A 17171-nucleotide genomic window follows, 5' to 3' on the forward strand; every position below is an offset into this window, starting at 1 on the left:
CCACTGGGTTTGCATGCTGCCATTCTTAATATCTGATTTGTGTCCATTTATTCTGTTGCATAGAGACCATCTGGTTTGGCCAATGTACTTGGCAGAGGGGCATTGCTGGCACGTATCACATTACTAGGTGTGCAAGAGAACGAGCCTTTGATGGTATAGCTCCGTGGTCACCAACCAGTAGATCGTGATCTACCGGTAGATCTCAGGGGCTCTAAGAGTAGCTCTTGAGCCCTCTCTGAACTGCGCGCCTGCACAGGACATTTACATTAGATTTCCTCATTTGAGGAGCAGCTACTCACCGAGCAACAACACAGGTGAGTAGCTGCGAGGAATGGTGGGAGCTGGGAGGTCGGGAGGGCTGAAACACCCCAGCCAGCTGACTGTGACTTTCAGCTGAAAGAGGCTGCCCCGCGCTCCAGCTGATCGGCGGCTTCTCCTCTGCGCCTGCCCATGTGGAGCTTGGTGCACCCTGGCTGAGCCCATGGCCAGCTGGCCGGGCAGCCACTTCTCTTCCCTCCAGCCCGGCTGCTCTGCACTCAGCCCAGGGAGGCTGCCTCTGCTTCCCAGGCTGAGCGCAGGATCACAGATGCCCATCTGATGGACTGTATACGACTAGCAATCTCAGACTACAACCCAGACTTCAGGACACTGGCAGATACTATTCAGTCACAGGTGTCACACTGAGACTTTGTTATTGGAAGAAAAAATATATAATTATCAATACTTGATTTTAGATTTACAAAATAGCAGAGAACAAAATGTATAATTGTAAATGCTTCATTTGACATTTAAATAGCATGAATTAAAAACAGACCATTTATTTCATAATTGATTTTAATTTTATATATTGCATAATTTAAAAATAAACTGTTTAACAGAGTGTATACGGGCTGTAGATAGCAAGTGATGGACAGGAGAAAAGAGAGGGCGGGGCTTCAAGGAAGGGGCGGGGCAGTAGATCTTCGCCTGTTCTGAGACTTAAAAAGTGATCTTGGGTGTAAAAAGGTTGGAGACCACTGGTATAGCTGATGTGGTTAGGGCCTATGATGGTGTCACTAGGGTAGATGTGTGGAAAGAGCATAAGAACGGCCAGACTGCGTCAGACCAAAGGTCCATCCAGCTCAGTATCCTGTCGGCCGACAGTGGCCAATGTCAGTGCCCCAGAGGGAGGGATCACAACAGGGAATCCTCACATGATCCCTCCTCTGTCGCCCATCTCCAGACTAACAGAGGCTAGACACCATTCCTACCCATCCTGGCTAAGAACTCTTTTTTTAACCCTGCTAAAGTCCTGGCCTTCATCACATCCTCTGGAGTTGGCAACAGGGTTTGTTACAGGGAGTCTAAACCACCGTGTATGATTGTATCCCCCAAGCTAAGTCCATTGAAACTCCCCGAGCAAATATATTGGAAATGAATCCATGACAGATGGCCATTGCCTGTGCACAAAGGCTGCTATGCTCTTTACACCCCCGTCGTTCTGCACTGCTGGGTCAGATGGAAACCAGCATGATGCCTGTAATTGAAGGAATCGGTGAACGAAAGGGAAGATTTGCCACTTGGAATACTTGTCTGCCGCATTAGGCAGACGCTGGTGGCTGGATTGTAGATGAGCATGAGGGTATATACTCAATAGCTCTCCGTTCCGGGCAAGATCAGGGCCCCATTGAAGCCAATGGCAAAAGTGCCATTGACTTTGTAAGACCAGCAAGGGTCTGCCCCAGCTCTGTGTCCACACACAGCAACTTGCCCGCCAGGGAGAGGCTCCCATTCGCAAGCTTCCCTCCAAAAGCTCCAGGGTTGGAAACTGACTTTTTTTGTTAAAATAAAGCCTTAGAGTCTCCACAGTCAGGTGGTCACAGAACCCCACCCCCATGCTATGAAAACTATGAGTAGTCCTGTGGCACCGTGGAGCCTAAGAACGGTTTAGGACCACGAGCTTTCATGGGTCAACCCCACTTCTTCCGATGCGGTGGAGTGGACATAACAGCATCCAAGATACATGTGTGGTCCCCTTACTAAAGGGGCCTCTGTTTTATGCTGCAATCCAGACTACAATTCCCATGAGCCCTTGGGACAAACCGGAAGGAAGGGCTCTTGTGTGGGAGAGGTCTGCCTCTCTCCATGTGCTTGCAGTCTGGGACTGTGCCTTGGAGTTTGGGACCGAGGGGGAGCCAGGCTGCTGCCAAGGACACTGATCCAGTGGAGGGGCTGTCGGATGCAGCTACAGACCGGGACTAGACTCCTGTTGGAACTGGGATCTAGCCGGCTGCTTCCGATAGGCACAGCACGAGGCGGTAAGTCTTGAACCTTGTTGGGAAAGTGCTGCCGGGGACAGAGCTGCTGTCTAGCTTGGACCCGATCTCCACTACAGCTGCAGCATCAGCGCGCCCATGCAAGCAAGTGGCTGGGGCTGCGAGTCCAGGGATGCGCACACTCTGGGGTGGGGTCACTGTTGTACAAATGTTCGCTGTATAAGCTTCAGTTATGGTTGTGTGTTTTGTTAATGCTGTTCACTGCTAATCGGTTAGTCCCTGTTTATTTACGGTAAGTAAAGATGGTTTATTTTGAAGTATTCTAGGGGATGTCTATGATTTGTAGTTGTTCTGGAATTAGATCCAGTTTTATGTTGGAATGGGTATGTTCCTGGAGGCTCTCAAGGCACACCAGTGAGTGTACCAGGCCAGCCAGGTGGAGGCACTGCCATTGTACATTCATTACAGCAAGAGGGTGGATGGGACTTTCCCCAACTAAACACCATCACCACTGGGGTGCTCAGGACCTCTTTTGGGTTAAAGCATCAGGCGCCCAGGCACACCTGTGAGTGTGACCTGCTCCCCAGTAACCCGGGGAGGAAAAGGGGGTTACACATATAACAGGACAAGCAATTACCCATCAGTTGTAGGACCTGTGTTGATGAAGCTAATTCAACGGGCTGGATGTGTCCCCGTCATAGCTTTTGCTGTGAAAATGCAAATGGCAAAGGCAGGGGAATTTGGCTTTGTAGCGAGTTAACCAATTCATATCTTTATTCAAGCCCAGGTGCAAGGGCAGATCCTTGAGCCCATGCAGAGTCCCAGCAAAATGCAGCCAAGTGCCTGTGTGCAGTGCCCTGTAGAAGCCCTGCCCCAAGCCAGGCGCCCAGCCTCCCTGCTCACTGGTACCAGAGTGGGATGCTGCCTGAGCCAGTCTAGAGGGAGGGTGGCCGAAGGCCTGCACCTAAAGGGAGCCAGGGGACTGAAGTCCAGGGGATACAATGGGACTCACGGCCCCAGCCCATCTCCTGAAGCCAGGCTGCAGCAGGGAGACATCCCTGGGCCAGCGAGAGTGAACAAGTCTGGGCCCCATGCACCTGGCACTTCTCCTGAGCATGCGGGTGTCGGGGGTAGGCCCTGCACCAGGAAAGGTGAACACCCTCCGCAAGGCACAGGGAGAGCCCCGGGGTTGGGGCCCTTGCCTGGGATGTAAGTGACCTGGGTTCATGGCCCAGATCAGGCAGAGGGGTTTGAAGCTTGGTCTTGGACGTGCGAGCTGCCTGCTCTAATCTGTGGGCAACAGGGACGCTTGGTTTCATGCCAATCCGCTGAACCTTGCTTCCAGGTCGGCGAGATGGCAGCTCGGCCTGGCTTGCCAGTGCTGCTAGCTGAGAGCTGAGTTTGGTGCTGGCCTGAGGCAGCCATGCAGGCAATGCTGTGGCTGGAAAGCAGATGCCTGCCAGGCAGGGACCGAGCGGGGCACTCGGAGCTGAATTTGTGACTTTGGTCCCCGAAGGAACCGTCAGTGCCCAGCTGTGAGTCACTGCCATGCACAGGCTCTTTCTGGGTCCAGCCCTAAGGTGAACAGAGCCAGGGAGAATGGAGACTCTGACCCCGCGCTGTCAAGTCCAAGGGCTGGGCGCTCGTCCCTCTCACTACGTCTGGCAGCACGTCTCGCCAGACACCCCACTTTCCCTCAGTGTCACCGGCCGCCTCGCCAGGTCCAAGGGAAGCTGGTTGGTTTAACCTGGTCGCTCAGGGCGTGCATGTGAACCACCCCTCCGTCCCTGTGTCGCCAGCACTAGGTCGGTGATAGACTGCGGCTGCTCTCGCCGGCCCTCTTAGCCAGGCAGTCCCGGGATTGGGCAACAGTGGGCGTTTGTCCCGTCGGTTCTGGCCTCGCTGGCCAAGAGCAAGAGGAGAGGGGACAAGCGCCCAGTGTCGTGGCACGAGAGGGTGGAGGAATGTGCTGGGGAGGAGTGGCAGTGCCGCCAGGCATGGCTCAGGCAGGCTTGAGGCGAACGATGGCACCAGCTCTGCCTGGGGAGCGGGGAGGATTGGCCCAGCCCTTCTGGGAAACGCGCTCACCCTGCCTTTCGGAGAGGTGGGTTAACGAGGGCGATGGGACAGGAGAACCCCCCCATCAGTGCTGGCCATGCGCATGGGGCAATACCGTGGCATAGACACGGCCTGGGTGCAGTGCAGGGATTGCCAGGGCGGAGGCTCTTGCGCTGAACTGCTCTCCACTGGCCTGTGGAGCCTCCTGTTTGCTTCCCAGCCTGCTGTCTGCAGGGGGAGGGCCCAGGGTTCTTTTCCTGGAGCTGTGCACTGTGACCCAGGGCACTGGGTCCTGCTCAGAGAAAGGCACTGGTGTAGCAGAGCGCGCCACGGCTGCACTGCACTGCGCTTGCTTTCTGGGGACCATCTGCAACTGGAAGCGCACAGAAAAATAATTACATTTTCTATAAGACGCTGTAACAGCTTAAGCCAATAAGAGGTAATTACATGGTGATTTTCACATCGTTACAGAGCAATTTGGAGGCTACTGCAATGTATGAGAGAGACCCTGATTGCACAAGCATCACTGAGCAAGGAGAAATATTGCACTTCACTGCCACTCAATAAAGCAACTAGCTGGCTGAACGCGTGGAGCTGTCGGACCCAGCACTGTGTGGGCCAGGGTGCTAGCGATGTGAGGGGTGCTGTTGCCCTCTGGTGGCCTCCAGGCTGCCTGCATGACCAGAGTTTGGAGGGTCTCAGAGCAGTGACCACCTGAGAGTGTGAAAAAAGTCGGGGGTCACGGCAGCAATCAGGCAGTCCACAGTCCAGTTTTCTGAATTTCACAATATTTCTTGAGTGTCTGGTCTCTAAGGGTATGTCTACACTAGAAAGTTAGTTCGAACTAACGGACGTTAGTTCGAACTAACTTTAATAGGTGCTACACTAGCGCTCCGCTAGTTCGAATTTGAATCGAACTAGCGGAGCGCTTAGTTCGAACTAGGTAAACCTCATTTTACGAGGACTAACGCCTAGTTCGAACTAGCTAGTTCGAACTAAGGGCTGTGTAGCCCTTTAGTTCGAACTAGTGGGAGGCTAGCCCTCCCCAGGTTTCCCTGGTGGCCACTCTGGCCAACACCAGGGAAACTCTATGCCCCCCTCCCGGCCCCGGACCCCTTAAAGGGGCACGGGCTGGCTACGGTGCCCGTGCCAGGTGCAAGCCTGCCAGCACCCAGCTAGCAGACCCTGCACCTGGCACGGCACAGAGCCACCCACCCGATGCCCCCCAGCCCACCCCCTCTTGCCGGGACCAGGCTGGCGGCTCCCGGGAGCTTGCCCTGGACCGCAAGAGGCGGGCACCTTCCTGGGCTAGTGCGGACATCGTGGACCTCGTCCACGATCTCCGCACTAGGCACAGGAAAGTGGCCGTCTAGGGCAGGAGAGCTGCCAGCCTGGCCACCCAGGACCAGGTGTGAATGAAAATCAAGGGGGTCCACTGAGACCCCCGACACTGAGCCCTGAGCTTACAATGGCCGTCCTGGGTCAGACCAAAGGTCCATCTAGCCCAGTAGCCTGTCTGCCCACAGCGGCCAACCCTAGGGACCCTGGAGGGGATGGACCGAAGACAATGACCAAGCCATTTGTCTCGTGCCATCCCTCTCCAGCCTTCCACAAACTTTGGGCAGGGACACCACTCCTACCCTCTGGCTAATAGGACTCCATGGACCCAACCTCCATGACTTGATCTCACTTCCCTTTAAACTCTGTTCTAGTTCTAGCCTTCACAGCCTCCTGCAGCAAGGAGTTCCACAGGTTAACTATTTGCTTTGTCAACAACAACAACTTTCTCTTACTAGTTTCAAGCCTGCTACCCATTCCTTTCCTTTGGTGTCCTCTAGTCCTTCTTTATGGGAACTCAGGAAGAACTTTTCTGAATGCACCCTCTCCACCCAACCCCTGCTTTTAGAGACCTCTATCCTGTCCCCCCTCCGTCTCCTCTTTTCTAAGCTGAACAGTCCCAGTCTCTGTAGCCTCTCTTCATCTGGGACCTGTTCCCAACCCCTGATCATGTTAGTTGCCCTCCCCTCTCCCAGCCTTTCTCTTCCCCTCTCCCACCTCCTTTTCCCAGTCTCCCCCAGTTTTTTTCAATAAAGACAGAGTCAATGTTGGAAGAAACGTTATCTTTATTTTGTACATCAAGAAGAAGGGGGGCTAGGGAAGGGCAAGTGGAAGGAGGTGAGGGAGGAATGGGGTACGAGCCCCCGATGGGGAGGACTGGGCTGGCTCTGCGGGCTTCTGGGGGTGGAAGCTCTCCTGCAGCCCCCCAATTACTCCCTCTCCCCAGATGGCAGCCTGCGGCAAGTGCAGCCGGGCTGATGGCCGAGTGGTGTGATGTGCCCAGTGTGGGCACTCAGGGCACTCCAAGCCAGAACTTCTTTGCAAGCGGGGCACCCCTTAGAACTGTGTGTCCGGGGTGGGGGTCGGGACCCTTTAAGCGCAGCCCTCGGCTAGCCTGAGACAGTATCTCCATGCTCTAAGTCCTCCTTTTATGCCCTGCCGGCACTGCTTCCGGCCATCCTTAAGCCCTGTTCAGAGTCCACTCAATGTGGACTTACTAGTTCGAACTAGCAAAACGCTAGTTCGAACTAGTTTTTAGTTCTAGATGCGTTAGTTCGAACTGCGCTGTAGTGTAGACGTACCCTAAGGCAAAACAAGGCACAGCCTACCCAAAGCTGGAACTGTGCTGTCCTCGCCCCTTCCCTCCCTGCCTCCCAAGGCCACGTGGGGCTGCTGTGGGTTCAGGCAGGGTCCAGGGCACCTGGAAAGGGAGAGTAGCAGGGAGCTGCCTCAGCAGCCACCCCTGAGCCTGCCTGGGACTCCAGTTAGGCTACGTCTACACTGCACGCACGTTCTTGCGCAAGTAAATGTACAGTCTGGTGTCGGAAACCAGGGCTTCTTCCGGAAGAGTTATTCCTCTCCCCACGAGGAGTAAGCCCTCTTGCGCAAGAGGCCAGTGTAGACAGGCAACCTGAATTTCTTGTGCAAGAAACCCCTATGGCTAAAATGGCCGTCGGAGTTTTCTTGCACAAGACAGTGTTCACACTGCCATGGGCGCTCTTGCACAAACGCACATGCCAGTGTGGACGCTCTTGTGGAAGACTTTTTGCGCAAGAACTCTTGCGCAAAACAGCTCGGCTACGTCTAGACTGCATCCCTTTTCCGTACAAGGGATGCAAATTAGACGTATCGCAATTGCAAATGAAGTGGGGATTTAAATCCCCCCCGCTTCATTAGCATAAAAACGGCTGCTGCTTTTTTTCGGCTTGGAGCTTTGCCGGAAAAAAGCGCCAGTCTAGATACGGATCTTTCGGAAAATAAAGCCTTTTCCGAAAGATCCCTTATCACTTATTTTAATGGCCATTTTAACCATAGGGCTTTCTTGCGCAGTGTTTTTGCGCAAGAACTCGCGGCCAGTGTAGACACAGCCTGTCAGGGTCAGGTGCAGCCTCCCTGTCGAGTTCCTGTACTGGGGGAAGCTGGAGTTTCAAGTGATCTCCCCACCCCAGTGCAGCCAGTGGCTGTGCTCCTCTCTGCTGGCAATGGTTTTCCTGTCACAGAGAGCCAGTGTGACATTGGACCCTCATTTCAGGCTTGGTCTCAAGGGGAGTTTTTCTATTGATTTTAAAAAACAAACAGTGGTTAAGGAACATAATTATCCTGTGCCTCAGTTTCTCCAGCTGAAAAAAGGGAGAATAATAATACTTGCCTGCCTCACCGGAGTTTGTATCAATTCATTGGTTTTAGTTAGCTGTTTTGATGTCATCAGATGGAAAGTGCAATTTTGCAAAGTGTATTTTACAATTTCAAAATCTTGTTGCATTATTCATGCAGTAGCCACTGCAGGAGAATTTCAATTTGGGACTTTATGGAATGACTCCTCCTCTCGTGTGATGCTGGAGTAATTTGCCCAAATTCAGTGCTGTTAATTGGGTACCTTCTGCATGTCTGGCACATGGTACAAAACATGCTCCATTTTGTTGAGAAAGAAATTGCAGAAAAGTGAGTTTTTTTCAAAAATAATTTGCCTGGGTTCAGGGATTTGGCTGGAATGGGACAAACATGCAGTGAGCCGGGACACCGGGGCTGTGTCTAGACTGGCATGATTCTCCGGAAATGCTTTTAACAGAAAAGTTTTCTGTTAAAAGCATTTTCGGAACAGAGCGTCTAGATTGGCACGGACGCTTTTCTGGAAAAGCACTTTTTGCGGAAAAGCGTCCGTGCCAATCTAGACGCGCTTTTCCGCAAAAAAGCCCTGATCGCCATTTTCGCGATCGGGGCTTTTTTGCAGAAAACAAATCTGAGCTGTCTACACTGGCCCTTTTGCGCAAAAGGACTTTTGCCCGAATGGGAGCAGCACAGTATTTTCGCAAGAACACTGACAATCTTACATGAGATCGTCAGTGCTTTTGCGGAAATTCAAGCGGACAGTGTAGACAGCTGGCAAGTTTTTCCGGAAAAGCGACTGATTTTCTGGAAAAACTGGCCTGTCTAGACACAGCCAGGATTTGCAGGGAAGAGAGGAGGGAGACAGTGGGAAGGGGCGGGGCCTGGACAGGGAAGGGGGCGGGCTTGGGCTAGGAGGAGGCGGAGCCTAGGGTGGGACGTTACTGCCTCCCCGAATGGAAGCTTCACCAACCGCCCATGCAGCATTTCAAATATCTGGACCGTCCTGGTTGGGATCTTGCCCGGGGCGAGGGAGCAAGGCCTGTCTGTATTTAACCCCGTAAAGCCCCATCTCAGCATTTCTCAGACTTAGCGTCCCGCCCGAAGTGGCCGTTTTCTCCCAGCGCTTCTGTGGTGCTGGCAGAGCTGGGCGGCTGGCGAGCAGCTGCCCGGATGCCCAGCTCTGGGGGCAGCACCCGCCCGGCTGCAGCAGGCCCCGGCGTGAGCTGTGCTTTTAATACAGTCTGAGGTAAAGCACGTTAAAAACCAGATTTCACAGCAGCAGCAGGGCCCCATGTACCAGCCTCCCCGTGGCCTGGGGCGGCCATGGATGGTGATGAACGGGAGGGAAGGAGAGACTTCGATAACCTCACCATGGGGGGACTTTGCAATCGGGGTGCTGACAGCCGCCGCAGGCCTCTGAGTGTGGGGCAGAGGGCTCCTGGAAGGGGCGGGGGCAGCCAGCCCTCCGGGCCACCACCTGCCAGGCTCCAGAGCCGCCCCGAGGTACTCCAGCAGCGATCTAAAGCAGCCAGGAGACCCACCCCCTTTGGCCCCCAGTCGGCAGGCCCCTCGCACGCCACCTGGATCTGACCTGAGAGGCTGCCGCAGCGGAGTTTGTTCCCCTGGCGCCGTCTCTGCGGTGCAGCGAGGGGCTCGAAAGGCTGTTTGCTGATTGCACCTTCCCCTCTGCCCTGCTGGCTGGTCAGTGCAGCAGGGACAGTCCCTGGCTGCATGTCCCAGCAGCCCCTGCCAAGCTGTCTGTCCCCTGAGCTCCCTGCCCCGGGGTGCCAGGCCCTGCCCTTTGCAGCGGGCTGAGACGGCCAGGCTGGCTGTGGGAAATGGGTCAGACCCCCTGCCTTACGGCTGCTGGGAGAGCTGGCCATGGGGCGGTGGATTCTAGCCCAGCCCTGCGAAGGGGCGTGTGGTTCAGTGGTCAGAGCAGGCGGTGCTGGGAGCCAGGCCCCCTGGGCTCTGTGCCTGGCTTAGGGCAGAGCCTGGCCTGGTGTCCTGAGCAAGGAGTGGAAGCCAGGCTTCCCCCAGAGCCTGTCTGGCCTCTGGCCCTGGGGTCACCCCATTACAGAGCCACATCTGCGCAGCCCTGGGGGTGACCTCCCGGGTTGCCCATTGGATGAGGCCCCGGCGATTCCCTTGCTGCTGACGTCACTCAGCCCGGCACAGAGCCTCAGGCGCCCACTGCCTCTGTCCTGCCAACGACCCAGGGGGGCTGTAGCCAAAGCCCAGAGCCCTGCCAGGCCGGGCTAATGCTGGGCCCCAGCCAAGCTGCCCCAGCAGGATGCTCACGCTAGGCGGGGAGGTGCACAGCCTCGCCGTGGGGCCCAGTCCTGCTTGGTGCCCCCTGTGCCCCGCCACCTTCCAGTGCCACAGAAGGAGAGGGGAGGGGCACGCTGCCCCTCCAGGTACAGCCTGGGAAGCTGGGCAGGGCCCTGGGTTCGACTCCCTGCTTTTGAGCCGAGGGCTCCGTGGGCCAGGGCTGCAGACTGGCCATCAGGCTGACCCCGGGGCTTGTCACGAGACGCGGTCAGGGCTGAGGATCCAGGGGCAGCGAGGCAGCTGGCCCTGCTCAGACCCGGGGGGCAGATCACTGGGAGAGACGTGTCTGAGAGAGGAGGGAACAGTCGAGCGACTGACTGACTAATCACTAAGCAAACGCGGATCGGTCAATGCTTCAGACGACTCGCATCCCCCCAGCAGCCCAGCTCAGTCCCAGCCTGCACGGGGTCCGGGGCCCACCTCTGCATTTAAAGAGTTTTAGGAGCCAGGCAGGCAGGCAACTTGGCTGAGCTCCAGCTCGCGCCGGGTCCAGGAGCTCAGAACCCCCCAGACAGGGGCTGCTGCCTGTATCAGTGCAGGGCGACAGGCAGCCGGTCTGCGAGGGAGCTGCTTTTTAAACTGACTCCCCTCGCGGACCAGAGGTGCTGGGAGTGGGGCCGGAGCACACTGGCTGTAGTCGAACAGTCGGGGAACCGATAATTCAGGAGGTGAATCGACTATTCAGGGAAGCGATATGAGCACCCCTAGCGCGAGGAGCCCTGTGCCGACGTGCCCTGTGCGCTGCAGCTGGCCTTGTGGAGCGGGGCCGGCCCAGCGGGACGCACTCCGCACTGCGCGGCACCGCTCTCCCAGGAGCAGAGTCCATCTGGATTAGATTAGCCCCGGGCCTGCTTCCCTCTTGCCCAGGCAATTGCAGGCTGCAGGCCCCTCTGTGCAGAGCCCTTTGCACCCAGTTCTAGGGCAGATCCTCGCGCTGCGGGGGCGAGCCAGGGCGGCTGGGCTGAGTCACGTCCATTTGTATGGGCTGGTCTGTCATTAGCGACTGACTCAGACACAGACGGATGCGGAGACGCTGCCTGGCTCCCCGGCAGAGGACGCAGAGCTGCGATGGTGGCCATTATTCTGTACCCCGCCGTCGTGCTGTGCTACTTCTACCAGGTGTGCTGGGGCAGCCAACGGGACCAGTTGCTCTTGGACTCCAGGGCATCCTTCAATGTCTTCTGCCTCTTTGCCATCGTCCAGCCCGTCTGCCTGGCCATGGGTGGCTACGCCAGCATGCTGGTGTATTGCTTTGCGGCCCTGCTGTCCTACGCCCTGCTGCCCAGGATAGAGTGCAGCAGAGAGGCTGGGCAGACCAGGCACCAGGACAGGAAGCCCAAAACTGCCTGAGGCTGACCTGCGGCCACGCCATGGTCAGGGACTCGGGCGGAACCATTGCCCTCCGCTGCTGCCTCTGCGCCCGTGGGGCAGCTCCTCTGTGCAAGCGGGTCCTTCCCTCCCCTGCTAGCTCCAGGACACCGGCCCATGCCCAGGAAGAGGAGCAGGAGGTGGATCGCGGTGCAGCCAGGTGTGTTACGGGAGCGGGTGGTGCGCGGTGGCTGTGCCTGCCTCTGACATTGGCCGGTATTGGACACAGCCGCCGGAGATGCCTGCGTCCACAGATGGGCTTAGAACCCTGCCGGCTGCTGCCCAGTCTCTGCTAAGGCTTGACACCTGCCCCTGCAGCGAGCTCTGTCCCCCGGGATTCTCCGCACGGGGGGGGCGCAGCCAGAAGCAGCCAGGCCTTGTGCCCGGTTTCAAGCCAAACAGCCCCAGTTTCCTAAGTTTCGTTCCTGTCTGGTGCGGAGGTAAAACCCAGCATTGCTTTTGCTGGTTCTGTTGGGCCCCATTGCACGGCATGTGCTTCTCTGGCCCCCTGGTGTATGAGACCGGCCTGCCAGGGGCAGGGGCCAGCTGTTCCGGGGAGGATCCATTGGTGGTCCCCTCTCCGGCAGCGGTGCTCACAGCTTGGCCAAGAGCAGATGGGGGATCAGATGTGCTGGGGCTCTCCTCCGCTCTGTGTGGGAGACCCAGGCTCAGACCCCTGCTCTGCCTGTCTTTGCCGGGGCCCTGACCCCAGACATCCCCCGGGGCATCCCCTGCCGTCAGAAACTTGAACTTGGCTCACCCTCTTGCCAGGGGTTGCTTGTACCACCCATCTGCAGAGCCACTGGCCCCAGGAACACAGCCACAGCAGAACAGAGGGAGGCAGGGCCCTCTCCTGGAGCTGGCAGAGCAGGGCTTTGAACCCAGCTGGGGGATCTGACAGGCTGACCTAGCACAGGTAGTCTGGCTCAGCCGGTTCCTCGCTGGTCTGGGTTCCCTGTTCTCCCACTTGGTGTTTGCGTGCCTGGCTGGGACAACTGGGACCCTAGGAGCTGGGCAGGGTCTCATATGACAGCTTCTGGGGCACCACCGAGAGGGTCAGATCAGGGCAAATTGCTTAGGAATAGGGCTACTTCTAGCAAGACTGTAAGGCACCAAGCCAGTCACACAGAGCACTGCTGTTTGCCACACTGGCCAGCAAGAAGTCGCACAAGAAAACCCCTCGGACACCCCAGCGTTCCCAGTGCCACCACCAGCACCGCTCCTTACGCAGGGGAGAGGCTGGGAACCCTGCTGGGAACCCTACCCAACCTCCCCCCTCCGAACAGCTTGCTGAGCCCACAGTCCCAGGTCAATGTATCCCTTAGATCTTACCCAGAAGAGCGCGCTGGGCCCGTCCGTTAGAATCTAAAACCTAAAGGGTAATAAAAGAAAGAAAGGAAGACAAGGCAGGGAGTGGAAGGGTTAAAGAAATGACTTTACACCGATCATAAAGTCCCTGGTGCAGGCTCTTAGCAGAGATGGACTAAACGGCTATTTTAAGTCTCTGGAATTCACCGTGTTAGGATGGGCCCTTTGTTCATAGAAAAGATGCTTCTGAAGCAACGAGCTGGAGGATCCCTGGGCCGTTTTATACTCTTGCCCACAAGGAGGGATCCCTTCTCGCTGGGTGCAGGAACCTCCCAAAATGGAGTTTGTCACATGAGCAAAATCGCCTCTCTAGGTCCTTTTTAGGCAAATGGCCAGGGGCAGCAGGTTTGGCTGCAGGTTTGCAGCAGAATTCCTCTGAGTTATATTGGCAACACTTAGGCTATGTCCACACTGGCGGGTTGTTGCGCCAGAAGTATGCAAATGAGGCTAAGCGTGGAATATCGCCGTGCCTCATTTGCATACCTAATGAGGCCGTTTTTGCGGCAGAGGCTCTTGCGCCAGAAGGAGCTGTCTACACTGCCCCTTCGTGCGCAAGAAAAACCCTCCTACGCAACACCGCGACGCTGATTATTTTCAGGAATAAGGGCGTTGCGCAAGAGGGGTTTTCTTGTGCAAGAAGGGGCCGTGCAGACAGCTTCTTCTGGCGCAAGAGCCTCTTCTGCAAAAATGGTGGCTCATTAGGTATGCAAATGAAGCTCGACGATATTCCACACTTAGCCTCATTTGCATACTTCTGGCGCAACAACCTGCCAGTGTGGACATAGGCTTAAAGTTCACTTGTTCATCAAGTACCTTCCCAATGGATGGGTCACATTCCGGTACAGAGCCAACACTTACACTTTGAAATACAAAAATCAGACGTGCGTGTGGCTAGTGAGAGACGCAGCGAAGCAGGAGACGCTTCCCTTGGCCCGTTTTGCACAGAATTTGGGGCAATACACAACAGTGGGGGCAACAGCGTTCTGCTTGTTCGTATTACAATCCAGTAACGTCCCAGCAGGCAAAGCCGGGTCCCCTGGGTGACTCGCAGTCAGGGAGCAGCAGCTCATGCAAGGGTTTGTGCCAGGACTGGCAGTGGGGGCAGCCTGTGCCCTGGGGGCTGGGCTGGGTGCTCACCCCGCTTTGCAGGGCAAGTCAAACCTGGCCCTGGCTGGTGCCATGGGGGTCTGCACCCCCTAAAGCGGTGGGGTTAGCGCTCTGGGCGTTCCCAGCCTCTGCAGGAGCCCCACTTCTGGCCACCAGACATGCCACCCAAGCTCTGAGAAGTGTGCGAGGGCCCCAAAGGCCCCGGACCCAGTGGGGTGGGAGGAGGAGGGATTCTCCTGTGAGTTCACGGACCTTTTCCTCAGAAGCAAATTGCTCAGTAATGAGCCACGCGGCAGCTGAGCGTGGCCCCGGCTGCTCACGTCAGTCCCTCCCTCTCCACAGGGCCTGGGCACATTCGGGCAGCTACAAATGGACATCGTTGCTCAGCAATCACTGGGGCTCTGAGTCTGCACCAGCGCAGGATCGGGCACCTCGGACAAGTCCCACAGGCCTTTCTCCTTCCCTTGCCTCTGCCTGGTACAGCCATGGACAGCCCCAGAGCTACTGAGCGGGATCCCTGGCCACTCCTGTAACCTGACTAATAAACACTGCTCCCTGATTCTGTGGGCATTGAGCTGTCCTTCCACTGTAAAACACAGGGCGTGGGTTTGCGGCCATGCGAGTAGCCTCCCCCGCAGAATGAAGGCTCTGGTTTGGGGGTCATGTGTGCACCCCTATGAGGAGCCAGGTGGCAGGGGGCGAAGCTCGTGCGCAGGAAGGCGAGAGGCGGTCACACACATTGGGGTGGGCCGTTATTGCTACGTTATGCAAACGCAGATCAGCGGGGGGAGCTGGCGGGGCTGCGGCAGGAGAAGTAATGTGGCGTTTGCTGATTCATGCATTATTAATTGGATTAAATGAAAACACTCAGTCTCTGGTCCCGCTGTTCTGCGTGCTCCAGGATAGGGAGCGAAAGGTCAACTAGGAAGCAAGCCCTTTACTGGCATGCTTACCTGGTAACCGGTTCATCAGTGGGGGGGCTCAGCACGGCCTGGCCAGAGACGCCCTGCCAGTGCTCGGTACCCAGTCCTTGCAGGCAGCCAGCTGAGAGCATCAGCAGTTCTGCCTTCTCTTGCCCGTGTTACCCATTGCCCATGACAGTGACGTTGCATGCTGGGGATCTGGCCCTGTGCCTTGTCCTGACCTGCTGCTGCAGACGCTGACAGCAATGAGTGGTGGAACGGAGTTTGATTCTAATGGTGAAAGAGTCCTGCACCCACTGGCTGTCAACATCTGCTCTCCACTAGGGCAGCACCCCCACTGGGTAGGGACCAGGCTTTGGGAGCCCAAGAACTGAGCCATTGTTCAGGGCAGCAAGCTTGAGAGAGAGAGAGAAGCTCAGTTGGCTCTGTTCTGGGGAGGAGCAGGCGTGTGGCAGGCCCCTGCCCACAGAGAGCCCAAGCTTGGCTCACAGGCCATGGACTATGGAGCGGGGACCCAGCCAGTGGCTGACTGTGGTCAGGTCAGGCAGGCATGAGCCAGCAAGTGGGGAATTTTTCCACTGGAAATCATTGGCCTCTTCTTGGCAACTAGTCTCAAGTGTACCCCTGGTGACCTTTCTCCTGGCATCCCCAGCCCTTGGAACCCCCTGCCTACTGCTGGCTAGGACCCTTCCCCTACCTGCCCCATCACTAGGGGATCTTGACACACTCAGCCAGGCTCTCCTGTCAACCCCACTGATGTTAGGCGAGTCTCTCCTGATTCAGGCCAGGGAGATGGGAACGGGGCTCAGAGCTCTCTCCCAATCCATACTTGGAATTAGCACTAAGTCACCCAGAACGGTGGCAGCAGAGTAAACAAGCGGGCTGGTGGCCAACTGGCACTGGTCACAGCTGTCCCACAGGAGCATACGCCTGGTCCATCGCCGCTTCCCAAACCTCCCCCATTCCACTCGTGAAGAATCAGCTCCATGCAGACTCAGCTCCCTGGGTAGTTGAAGTCCTTTGCTTGTGTTCTCCCTAGTATTTAATTGAACCAGTGCCTAAAATAGCTCCCACAATTACTCCAGCTAACGGCTGTTCTGTTTACCAAAAGCCTTTCTTCTCCCCAGTCTTTGTCTGGAGGGTGATTCACTTGCGGCAGGTCTCTGCTGGAGTGGGGAAGGGAATCGCTGAGGGAGGCAGGAGGAGCTGGACCCAAGTGGGAGCAAGGGGCGAATGGAGAACACGAACGTTTGCACGGAGTATCACATCCAACAGCAAGAGCTGACTTTCACTGGGGGGGGGCGGAAATTGGCACTCTTGAGAGGGGACCAGAGCCCCTCATCACCGGATGGTGAGAGCTGGAATGGAGCAACCCTGCGCTGACTGGTCCCTGGATGACATGACATGGGCTGGGACCAGGCTCTGCAGTGCAGTACAGACAGATGGTCAACCTGTTATATTCCTGGGGTTGCCACCCCCCAGGATTGTCCCGGAGTCTCCAGGAACCAAACATTGATCTTTAATGAAAGGCTCGCTCAGATGATGACATCTGCAGCAATTCATCCAGTAGCTCTCCACCTCCGCACAGTGGCTTGGTCACCTACAAGTGGGAAAGTGGGGCCAACAGCAGGACTTTGCACCCAAGCCACTGGGAATCCTGTGGGACTGGGGAGGTTTGGGTCATGTTCTGCTCCCTTGGCCCCAACCTGTCATTGGGGTTAGATTCGACACCAGAAGAAATCAGTTTTCAGGCTCTGTTTTGGATATTGCTAAAATTCCATGAGACCAGCCATCTGGAGCCCAAGATGGTGGCAAACTGGCTGGGACAGCCTGGGAGATATTAGTGCTTGACCCTGCCTGGCACAACCCATCACGCTGTAGCCCTGGCCTCACCCAGAACTGGCCTGGATGCCCGTTCCTTGGCCCAGCTGGTGTTCACCAGGGAAAATTCCCTGTGGAGGAGCATATTAAAACTGACGTTCAATCTGCCAACCCACAAAAGTGCTGCGATCAGGCCGAAATCTGTGGTGATGTTTTGCTTTGAAGTCACATTCATATGCATCTGGATTTACACTGTGGCTGCCTGGGTCTAAAG

At 56.4% G+C, this 17171-nt stretch overlaps 1 protein-coding gene across 1 annotated transcript in view; it reads left to right on the forward strand.

Annotated features, from left to right (window-relative positions):
• The first annotated feature begins 2093 nt into the window (after positions 1 to 2093).
• Positions 2094 to 17171, forward strand: part of LOC112546788 (proline/serine-rich coiled-coil protein 1) — a 61037-nt gene continuing 45959 nt past the window's right edge. Inside the window, exon 1 of the mRNA XM_075910448.1 lies at positions 2094 to 2297. The gene's annotated coding sequence lies outside the window, so the exon portion shown is untranslated. The remainder of the gene's footprint in view (positions 2298 to 17171) is intronic.

Source organism: Pelodiscus sinensis, chromosome 27 (genome assembly GCF_049634645.1).
Source record: "Pelodiscus sinensis isolate JC-2024 chromosome 27, ASM4963464v1, whole genome shotgun sequence".
Classification (NCBI taxonomy): domain Eukaryota; kingdom Metazoa; phylum Chordata; order Testudines; family Trionychidae; genus Pelodiscus; species Pelodiscus sinensis.